Source organism: Rhodnius prolixus, unplaced genomic scaffold (assembly GCF_049639745.1).
Source record: "Rhodnius prolixus isolate KJV_2025 unplaced genomic scaffold, Rpr scaffold_8, whole genome shotgun sequence".
Lineage (NCBI taxonomy): Eukaryota > Metazoa > Arthropoda > Insecta > Hemiptera > Reduviidae > Rhodnius > Rhodnius prolixus.
The window spans coordinates 35,060,349-35,072,602 of NW_027411593.1; the positions used below are offsets into that span (position 1 = coordinate 35,060,349).

General features: G+C 32.1%; 1 protein-coding gene across 3 annotated transcripts in view; it reads left to right on the top strand.

Moving 5' to 3' along the window:
* The window catches only part of LOC141451334 (tubulin alpha-1A chain), a 43,743-nt gene that overhangs the window by 2,119 nt on the left and 29,370 nt on the right, over positions 1-12,254 (top strand). The window lies entirely within an intron of this gene.

A 12,254-nucleotide genomic window follows, 5' to 3' on the forward strand; every position in this document is an offset into this window, starting at 1 on the left:
AATTATACAACGAACAGCAAGTTTACTATGATCATTTATAATTTTTCTCTCAATTCAGAGCAATGTCGTGAGTCAAACTTTAAGCCTTTTATAAGTCGCCAGCCTTTTTTTTTGTCGTTGTCTTTTTTCCTTGTCCACTGACAAAGGCTAAGAGGTGTTTGTGGTATGTCCATGGTGTGCTGAAGTTTTCTATTGTTGTCTGTTCTGCTTTTTAGCTTTCTGTAATTTATTATATATATTCATAAACTTAATTAATACATAAGTACAATTAATAAAACTTTTTAGTAAGTTTTCATCAATAACTACTTGATAGTATAATCTTTAAAAGGAATCTTTCATTTTGTAAACAGCTGTGGAAAAAAAGTTTGTTGGTTAAAAGCAGGACTTGTATTAAAACTTTTGCCGTACATTATTTTAATAAGAGAATAATAGAATAGCATTAATTTTTTTACTATAACAAAGTTTGGATTGATAAGTTTTGGAGTTATGAATAACTTCTTTATGGTATTTATATATTTTGCCCTACCTCCTTGGCCATTGATAAGCGTTTGTTAATCCGCATGTGGATAACCCAATAGAATGAAGACAACTTAACATATTCATGTCGAAATTTGCGAGGTGTGGCTTTTGCTGTGATGAGAAGCGTTTCACTTCTTTCTGTAGACAGAGCGAAGAAATCAGGATCTCTAATTCATCTACAGGAAGTCATGCCTGGTTGGCTGCTGAAACAAGCTACTACTGCCTCAAGTCTTTTTAAGAACTAGGGCACAGGATTGTCCAGTAAGCGTTTCCAGACTTTTTCCTCTTCTAGTGTCCGTACTTTATATTTAAAGGTGTTTTCTAGCAGTCTTTTTTTTAAAGCAAAATTAGAGTAGTAAGACGTCCCAGTTGCAATTTTATGGCTTCTTATTTTTGACCAGCTGATCAGATCGCTCAGCGACGTAGAGATCTGAATGACATGGGCAATCCATTGTGCAACCTGATGGTTTACTTTAGTGATGGGGATACAGATGTATTTTCTCGTTTCTTCGAGCCTAGCATTGTCCAGGATTCTGCAAAACGAAGCGTTATCGATGTTGCAGAGAATGGAATTCAATTCATTGAAGATTAGAACGTTTTAACATTGTAGGTAGGTTTATTTTGAAGTTATTAACTAATGAGAGTTCAGATCTCTGGTCGATTAACCTTTCAATAATTCTCTAGCGCCAGTTTACTCTGTTTCGTTTAAGGCTAGCGTTTTCCGTTAGGTTTTTCGTTTACATATAGCCTAATAAAGCGACATAGGCAGGAGGAATAGGACTTAAGGGCACAATGATGCGCCAGAGATTAGAGGCAAGGTTTTTGCAAAGATAGCCTGAGAAAAAGTTTAATAAGCTTTTCAATGAGGCATTACGTTTCTATTTGTGAATAATGGTGTAAAATGAGCGAACCCAGCTACGGAATTTATTAATAAAACATAAACTTCACTATCTGTATTTATGTACTATTTAATATGAAATCGACCCTTTCATATAATTCCACATGATATAATTTCACAATGTGGAATGTATTTATTACAATACAAGGTGGCATTCTTTTTAAAATATTAGTTTTTATTTTAAACTTTTTTTTTCTTTCATTTTTTTTTACAAACCGGTATTACGTACGTTTTTGTAAAACTATATGATCTCACCATCATAGAAAAATTGTTGTTTAATTACAAGTTTCTTTATTGTCATTCTCATTACTTGATGGCAATGCATTCTATTTTAAAAGATATTTCCGAGGAAATATCAAGAAGCCAGAAAACAAAAAACGGAAATCTTTTGTTGGAATAGAATTGGATTTGAAATGCAATTTAGAGAAAACCGTGTAACTCCCTCATCCTAAAATCAGCTTTTCGGAAACAATATCCTAGTGAAATTCAGAAAAATCCATGATTTTGTGGAAGTGATTGAAGTTTAATTTGTAATTTCTTTCGACTTTTAAGAGAAAATCGTGAAAAACTGGAACAATAAATTGATTTAGCAAAACTCCTTCTTTGGGTTGTCCCATTTTGGTCGAAAACTTGCTCAAATCGATTCCGAATAATGGGAACGCATTGTATTCATTCAAAGCGCATCAAAATTTGAAATCATTGACACCCAGTGCCTCTATAAGTGCACTGCCGGTCTTTTTGACAAACAACACTTTCCATCATTGGACATTTAGGCTGTAGATGGGTCCTGAAAACAAAAATAGCTTAGGGCAACTGAAACAAGGACTTAATCGTGGGTATCCAACCCACTGGTTCACTTGTATTTCAGCTATTTTTCCATATTTCGTTCACCTACTCTTGTATCAGTGGCCAAAACCTTTTTGTTCTAGCGAACAACAAATTTATAAAGTAATATCTATTTTAAAATTTTGATGGCATTTCAGTAATCAATCCTAAAATGTTGATATAAAAAAAATACACGTTAACATAGCAGAAAAAATATTTGCTTGATCTGAAAAGGATTAAAATAGAAAAATAACCTAGGTTATCTATTCTTAACGCACGCTTTGGAATGCTGTAATTGACCACATCAATCGGTAATATACATTTGTGAGATAGCTCTCGAAGAGCATGCGCCCCACACGCTTCATTCTATATTTCTATAGCTCATCAAATATTCATGAAAAGCTATAAAATGTCATTTATCGATCATTATTGTAAAAGAGGGTTTTTCAAATTTCTTGAAATTGAAACATGTAATTAGCGCAACAAATGTTTCAGTGAACGCACGGTGTGTAACTGTACGGGGAATCACTAAAAATAGCAAAATGTTTAGTGTTGGTACTTGATGTAGGTATCATTATCCAAGATTTGGGCGTCATTAACACTCCTGACGCTAAGGTTTTTGGTGTTATTATCATTCCTGACGCTCTAAGTTTGTGGCCATCACCCGCCAACCGGGAATTATGTTTTTACCTGACAGTTATTTTAGTTCTACTAAGTTGGTATGAAGAATTTCATTGCTCAGCAAAATAAGTTAGAATTAAATTGTGATTATTGCAGCAAACGAAAGTTGGGTGAGAGAGATCGAACCAGACTTTTAATAAAACATTTCAATTTGAACATTTCCTAAGAAATAGTTTATTTCTTACTCATAGACTTTTTCTTTTCTTTTTTTCTAGCATTCCACGAATCCCTTGTGTGCCAGCGAAGGGTTCTTGTGAATTATAAGTTGCTATTATTAACTTTGCAGAATGCTTTCGACTCTTAGCCGAAGGGGAATACTGTAATTTAAAGCGATACATTTCCGGATGTATAGTACATGAGTAATGTTTTCCATTTTTGGATACAACTATGGGCTATGTATGACTCAAACTGTTGTGGTATTTGTTTTTTGATTGACACGTACAAAAGACTCCAGTTGTGGTTTCTTATTTAAATAATGACAGAAGAATGCCCGACTATCGACCACGTCTATGGACCATTTGTAATGTTTGGATGAAATACTCGCTCCATTTGTTCTTACTGCTCGTAACAAGTTGTTTTTAAACGTAGAATTTTTGATAAAGCTTAATTGGTGTCAATACTTTGGTTTTCTTAAAGTCGTTTTGTTTACTCAAGAGTTTTAACTCTTAGAAAATTTTAACAAAGTAACTTTAATATAAAATATGTTGATTAATTCTTTCTGTTCATTATAACCGACGCAATTCAAACTGAAAAACTTTTTAAACAATTTAAATTTAAACAATATGAAGTTGATAATCTTTAAAGGTAAAATACCTTGTTAGGTATCCAATTATCTCGTATTTTTTCGCACAGAATACCCCCCAAAAATTAAATAAATTCAAATAGAAATAAACCAAGTGAATACTCTGCAACTTAGTTTTTCTAAGCTTTAGGAATAAAACAGTAATCTTTTACTATTAAAAAAATAATGATGTATCATTAATTTTATTAAACTGCTGTTTTATTCTGAATTATTAAAAATGTACTTATATACATTAGTTGTTAATTTTTTGTTTATAAATTCAGTAAACGTTTCATATTGTTAATTTTTATTAGTTACAGAGAGAAATACTATAAAAAGGCCAATTGGTTGGCCTATAAGTTTTTTTTTATGTTAAAAAAATTATGCCCTTCGCGTGACGAACTTGAAGATTTACCTCTCCCCACTGGTGGTATCGACTGTTTAATCCAACTTACTTGTAAACAATTTCTGTCACCTACAGTTTGTTTCCGCTGTATATTTTCTAGTTCCTGTTTTGGGATTAAATCCGTTCTGTGTTTACTATCTGTAATTACAATTACATTAGGTGAATTCATGTACATATTTAGTTATTGACTAGGTAAAAGTTGATATAACTGTAGGAGCAGCTTGGTAATAGACTCAAAGACTGAGTTTAAAAAAAAACTTAAGCTTTAATTAGTTTTTTAAAAATCCTTTTCTGCAAAATGGTTGCCATTTTAAAATATCTGGTTAGGAATAAACGAAGCCTGACATTTAGAGCTACATCAAAGGCTACCGTTTTCTCAGCTAATGACTAATGTACAGTTTAGTGCACTTCTGCGCAATTACTGCGTGAGACCCTTGAAGACATAGAGGCAATCCTTTATAAATACTAAATTGAAAATCTTTATTTAATTTCGTTATTTTTCAATCGTTTGAAAACATATGATTGCTTTCTTTTACTTAGTTGCAAATGTAATTTCTTGCAACCAATATGTCTGTTTTCGCAGCTAGCCATGTTCACTAATTTGTCAGAATTGCAACAACTGCATTTAAAAATAAAACAGTCATGTGAATGTTCACATCAGACTATTCTTTCAAAGCGTGTGGCAATTAATAAATTTTTAAGTTTTATTTTTTTGATTTTGCCATTCTCTTACATTTCATTATTATTATGAAAATGTAACAAGATTAGTACTTCATTTCCCAGCTTAAAAGAATCAGACATTCAGCACTCCCTTGGAATGATTCTTTTAAGGTTAATCTGTGGAATAGTCGAATTATGTTCTATGAATTATTAATAAAATTAACATTTAAAATATATTATATAATTTAATTTAATTGAAGTAAATAACTTATTTTTTTTATAAGGCACCCTATAGGTGCAGAGCATGTAACCGGAGAATGTATCTGCACGCAACCTATCTGTCGTTGTGCAAACTTTACTGCCTCTGTCCGTTGCTTTAATAATGCACATGCATTCACCATATTGTTACTATCTTGTTTTCAATATATTGTAGGTCTTCCAACATATATTAGGTTACCGGAAGTAACTGCTTTTCCTATTTTATGAGTCAGTATTTAATCTATAAAGGAAGTTGATTTTTGTTTTTACATTAATAGCTTTTTTTTTTGTTCACTATCTTCAATTATTTCAATAATATATTAAGATTTCTGGAATGGATTAGTCGCATTTCACCGAAGTAAATCGATGGAAATGTCTCCTCTGATCATGATCTGTCCTTTTCCATCACGACAACGCACCAGCTCACACCTCAGCAGTTGTGGTTGCAAAATTAATGGAAATAGGGTTCCAACTCGTTTCACATCCCCCCTATTCTCCAGACTTGGCTCCCTCGGACTACTATTTGTTCCCCAATATGAAGAAATGGCTGGCGGGAAAAAGATTTTATTCAAACGAGGAGGTGATTGCAGAAACGAATGGCTATTTTTCAGACTTGGACAAATCCTATTATTCGGAAGGGATCAACAAACTAGAGCAGCGTTGGACGAAGTGTATAAGCCTAAAAGGAGACTATGTTGAAAAATAAAAAAGGTTTACCCCAAAAAATTAAGTAGTTTTTATTTTTGCACGGACTTTTCAAACGACCCTCGTATGTGTGACAGGCTACTAAGCAGGCGACAGCTAATTCTTCTTTTACATATCAACGTTCTATCGACTGCCAGCCATCCAATGTCTGAACGCCAAAGACTTGACATTAAAAAAGTTCCTCACGTCCTCAACGTTGTCGTTTATAAGATGTTCCGCTGTCTGGAAATTAACTTTGGACTTGCACTGCTGGATGAATTGCTTGCACAGCTTCTTTAGATTTTCTCCTTCTTTTATAGAATATTCTTTAAAAGGATAATAAACTGAGGAGGTTTCAAGAGTTTGTCAAAAAGTCTTTTCTTAACGGATAGAACTATTCTTATCTTTATATGTCCAAGCTATTCTTATCAATTTATGATTATATAAACCTGTAAAAAAAAGCGCTAAATGGACAAATTTTAGTTATTTGTCAATTGTGTCGTTTGTTTTATATAAACAATAAATTACTCAACGCAGGTGTCTAACTTCTTTGAGGCGAAGTAGCACAGTGTGTAACGAAATAAAACGAGACAAGATGAGAAGTTAGGCGAGAGTTGTCTATTCCATTGCTTTTACCTATCAGACCAGAACGTATCGAATCTGTTTCAAGGTTCAGTTATTCCAAGAACTAATGAAAGATTTTTACTGCATTTCTACTTAAATTTATAGTGTGAAGGTTTACATTGCGTTGGAAGGTAATCAGAAATGTTAGTCAATTTTCTATTGAATGCACTTGCTGAAAAAATCAATTATATTGAATATTTATGTAATAATCACTGTAGTTACGAACAAAAACAAAATTTGTCTTGTTCTTCTGAATTTTCTATTTCTAATTTGTGGGAGGAAATGGGTAAAATATTAGTTTTCACCGTAGAAAATGTTTTGAGGTAGGCTTCTAAAAAAAGAGTTATCAAAGGGTTTTCATGAATCGTTTATTTTGAAAAAAAAATTTCTGCATAAATTTTGCATTTTTACACCAGAAGCTAGATTAATATGTATTTTTTTGTGAATGAAAAGACATGCTTGACTACTTTATGATAGACTGCTTTACAAACCCTCCAGAACAGCTCATTCAGAAGTTGGCCTCCAAAAAAAATTAGGTATTACTCATTATCTGAATTTGATTAATGATGAGGTGTGGCTGAATGAAGGTGGAATATTCAACTTCTTTGGAAGGGAGGAAGAGAGAAGTCTTCCAAGATTGTGTGAACGATGGCCGGGTTCCATTACAAGATTGATACCTACTTCAGCAATTCCCTGAGGCGACCAAAGCTCTCAAAGCGATTGTTACTTTAAAAAGCGAGGGATGAAAAAGTTATTTGGAATGCTCCTTTTCATATATTATATTTCTTTTTCATTGCTTTTCCATGTTTTCTGCTTCACAAAACCATGCTCTCAATGGATATCATCACAAGAAACTTTACGTTTAAATAAACAATAAGAAATGATTGGTGAAACAGATAACAAATGATAAAGCCTTGGGATTCTGTTTATAACCATTAATAACTCCTTAACAAAAACTTACAGTTTAAAAAGTTAAGTATAAGGGTTGATTAAACGCCAAAAGGTACACAAATCAGCAAGTACCCAACATTTCATTCAAGCTTAGTTGATATAATTTAAGTAATTTTGCTGCATTAACTTTTCCTTCACATTTTTTAGAATTTATTAGATGTCACAGACCCTTATGCTGGCCAGTTCGTTCATAATATTATTTGTTTATAATTATGATAAAATGCATTTATATCTTCGTTTTTAAATAGGTACTTTATTTTAATTCTATTCCAAATTATTCTTCTGATTTATCTTTAATATGCCCTTTATTCTGAAGTTGTCACATCTTATACATGCATGTTAAAGTAGAAAAAGACAAAGTTAGAGTCGGCTACTGTTTAAATTTGAATCACGGAGGATTTAAAACAATATTTCAGACTTGAATTCGTCTTACCGAAATATTCGTGAGCACAAATAACACACAGTTAATAACAAGTAGATTATTCAACAACAATTATTCATTTCTCAATTGTAATTTAATTTTACTTACAGTAAAATACTGGAATAATTAGCTGTCCTAAAAGTATGCAATACTTATTTATTTTATATTACATAACATATATATAACATTGTGAGAAGAACAGCTACATTGAGAGTGTGATTGAAGAAAACTATATTATTTGCGATAAAGCCAGATAATTATTACCTATTATTATAAACGTTTGACTTCTACATAAAATAACAATTACTTTAATCGAAGAATAAACTTAAACAGACGATTTTTATTAAAAATAAAATAATCGAAATCATTGATGTATGTTGGTGTAAGCATTTTTTTAAAAAAGTTTTTAAATTTTGTAGCCTCGTATTTTTTTTTATTTTTTATAACGTTTTCTTTTTAACCTGTAATTAATAGTTTGATTATTATAGATTAATAGATATTACAGTCAATCTACAGTGCTACTTCAACAAATTTTTTGTAGATGAAAATGGCCAGCATAAGGGTCTGTGACATCTAATAAATTCAAAAAAATGTGAAGGAAAAGTTAATGCAGCAAAATTACTTAAATTATATCAACTAAGCTTGAATGAAATGTTGGGTACTTGCTGATTTGTGTACCTTTTGGCGTTTAATCAACCCTTATACTTAACTTTTTAAACTGTAAGTTTTTGTTAAGGAGATTTTTGTACCTTTTGGATAGATTTTCATTTTTGTCTATTTTGCTAAGTTACATATCTGCTTTACTGTTTTTTTTAAATTTGGAATAAGCAATTCTATCATTATAACCTGATAAGGTGTTAAGTAGGAACCGTAACTACCACTGGAGAGATCTTTTTAAAGAATGATTATAGTTGCGGTCTCCAAACCATCCCCAATAACAATTTTTTTGATAAAGCCTTTTTATATAAAATAGGAAGGTATTTGTACGTAAAAAGCAAATTTAAACTGCGATTTCAGACCTTCCTTTTAAGAGGAGTAAGAAAAATAAACGGGCGATTACAGTACTTCTTCCTAAAAGGCAAAGAGGCAAAGATTTTGAATCGAACGACAATTCATTAATGTATAAATAGTTTCACTCATTGATAATTTTAACGATTTCAGTACTTCCTCTTAGTAGGTGTAAGAGCATGATGGCACTTCACAGCCATGTAGAGGAGCTTTAATCACTTCTTCGTGCTAAATTTTATCAAAATCGGACAAAGCGTTATAGAAATATTGGTAATAATAGTTTTAGAAACGGCCTTACTTGGGTGGGGCAAACTCCCCTCCATATAAGGCGTAGCGACGAGACTTTTAAAGTGTAAATCTGTACAAAATTTCGATTCGAATGACACTTCATTCATGAAAATCAGTTCACTTGTCGATAATTTGAAACGATTGCTATACTTCCCCTTAACTAGTGTAAGAGCAGATCGCCGCTTTAATATTACGTAGGGGAGCCCTAACTCTATCATCCTACCAAATTTTATCAAAATCGGGCTAAGATTTACAGAGTAATTAGTAATAATAATTTTTAAGGGGGCCTTACATAAAGGGGGCTAACTCCTCTCTAATTCGGTGTACAGCGTCGAGACCCCCAAAAGGCACATCTACATAAAATTCCGAATCGAATGTCACCTCATTCATGAAAATCGGTTCTCGCGTTTAGGCGCTACGTAGTTTACAAAAAAGGTAACAACAACAACAAGAAGAAGAAGAAGAAGAACAACAACAATTTCTGAAAATGCCGTTTTTGCTCATTTTCGGCAACTTTTTTCTCGAAATCTATTAGGTCTGGGGGGTTGCAAAAAAATTACAGTTATAAAGGAGGGTTTGCCCTATATTTTAAAGAAAATTTGGGAATTTTATCTTTTATAGGAAAAGAGAAAAAAATTGTCAAAGTTGGGAATTTTTTAACGTTACGCTTTTTCGTGCACTTTTTGACGATCAATCCTTATACAACTGTCCTACCGGACAGTTTTAATACAACTGTCCTACCGGACAGTTTTAATAAACATAGTAAAATATACGAGAATGAAGTTCCGGATTGTTTTCAAAGTGAACTTGATGGCTGGATATATTTTCATGGAACTTTTAGCAGTTATACTTTGTTTTTCCAGATATCCCAGTCTGTTGGTTGAGTGGGCGGGTTATAAATATATATGACTATGATAAAGTAGTTGCTTTCACAAAATGAGAAAAACAACTAGCTTCTCTCTTTCAATTGTACTTTTTCTAATTTTTTTGTTTTTTTATCGGAACTTCCCTTGATATATTTATTAGTTATGAATGGATTTCCGTTCTAAAATTATGTAAACAATTGTTTCTTTGTTGCTTTTCATAGTTTTTAATTAATCAGAACAGGTTGTCTTTGGATTCAAATTTCTTACAAGTGTTCATCTCATATTTTAAAGAAAACCAAATGTGATTAATAAATAGCCCCTTTGTTTTCTGCCATATTACGTAATGCTTATATAATTTCTGTATGATATTTGATACATTTTTTGTTTTTAATCTGAAATTAATATAGTTTTATATATTATAACTGAAAACTGATATGGATCTAACTCTTGGGAGGGTCGAGGTTACTCCCTAATTCGATTTTCATTGATCCGCTATAAAGTCCTAGACTGGCGCCCCGGGAATTTTTGCTACTGTAATAAAAATGTAAAAATGATAAATTAATAATAATGTAAAGCTAAATTTCTAAATAACTGTTACAAGTGTAAATAAGGCCATATCAATCCAATTTCTGTTTTATTGGTAAATGTATTTCTAGTCTTGATGAATATTGAATTAGTCTTTACGATATCTAGATCACTCAGGTTAACAATGAATAATTTCTTTCATGAAAACTGTTGAATATTGATCTTTGGATGATTAATTATATATTCGGTTCACGGTCGATCTAAAGTTGATTATAATTCTTCGAGAATTTTAAGTTCACCCATAATCCACAGGTTCTTAAAACTTGGAGAGTCCATCACCGATTTCCAGAATTCCTTTCTGGTTTTACATTCTAAAAAAGGTGGGATTTGTAAACATGTAGATATTAATAGATTCAATATTATTATTATTTTTTTATATAACTTGAAAATGCCATGCTTTTCCTCGAAGTAGAATCACTAACTGTTTTCGAACTTAAAATTTTGACTGGGAAATTTTCTATTTTAGACCGGCATTCAATTATACATCTACTGGACAAATGTCAACATTAAAACTTGTGCTTCTTTCACCGTCCACTGCGTCTAACCTAACAGATAGCCTACTAGAAAAAAAACTAGTCTCTAATTAAGACAAGAGAAGAGAAAATCGTGTGAATAATTATTTTATTTTATCACGTAAATCCAGTAAAGCATAAGAATGATTACTGTGCTCTCTGATAGTTGGCGTGCATTGTCTACATTGATCTTGCTGTGCATTGTGGTGAAGGAGTTGCATGTTGGATGTATTCTCCTCTCTTTTGAAGATAACATTGCATTATTCATCCCCATTCTCTAGCTGAAATATAATAACTAGATAACACTTTCATACACACGTAGTGAACGTATTACATATTGTCAAATAGGTTTTTATTTCCATTTTTTTATTGAACATGAATAAAATCTATCAGAAGAGATAAACTGATAAAATATATCAGTTACAATCATTGTAAACTGATCGATTAAAAGAAAAAAAAAACACCTGATCTAATTTTATCAGGACTTGTGTTTCTGAAATACAAAAAAAGGAAGTCGGAATTAATGTGTCTACACATCAAACAGATTGGCTTTTGGTGCGTTTCACTCGAGCTCCCTGTTTGTTATTTTTCCTCTCTTTCTCCTTTCTCCTCTGTTCAAAGTTCAAAGTCATTTATAATTAAACCAAACAGAGTTTAATTAAAAATGTGCACACATTACCTAAATCACAGTTAAGACCGATCTTACGAATCACATTCCAGTAGCCTGAATTTGGCTTCAGTCTCAAGCTCTTTAGAGCTAGAATACTATTAGGTAATGTATTTACTTTGAACGACTAAAATCATTGTAAGCCGACGGTTCTGGTTGTAAATTATGGCAAGTTCCTTCAAGAATTGCTCGCCCTAGGCGCCTTAGTAAGCTCACTCGGTGTTGGCAGTGTACCTAAAAGACTGAGGGTGTCAAAGATTTTGATTTGCCTTTAGCACTAAAATAAAAAATGAAGTAAATTATTAAACATTTCATTTAAAGGAATGTTTGTCTAATGGAAAAATTTAGAGAATTAAATATTTTTGTTTACAATATATTAAGACTGATGGCTACTTATAAAAGTTATTGGCGCCTCTTCACTTAATTTAGTCTGGACAATGGACATGTACCCTTTTTGTATTAATATTTGTTTTGTTCTACGGAGGAAGTAGATTTTTGTTTTTTATATCCACACCGCAAACCCCAACGCTGTCATTAGTTGATTTTTGTTGCCTAGTTTGCCGCAATCAACAGTTGCTTCTCAATAATTTTAGGTACTGCATGGAACTATTTGACTCTGA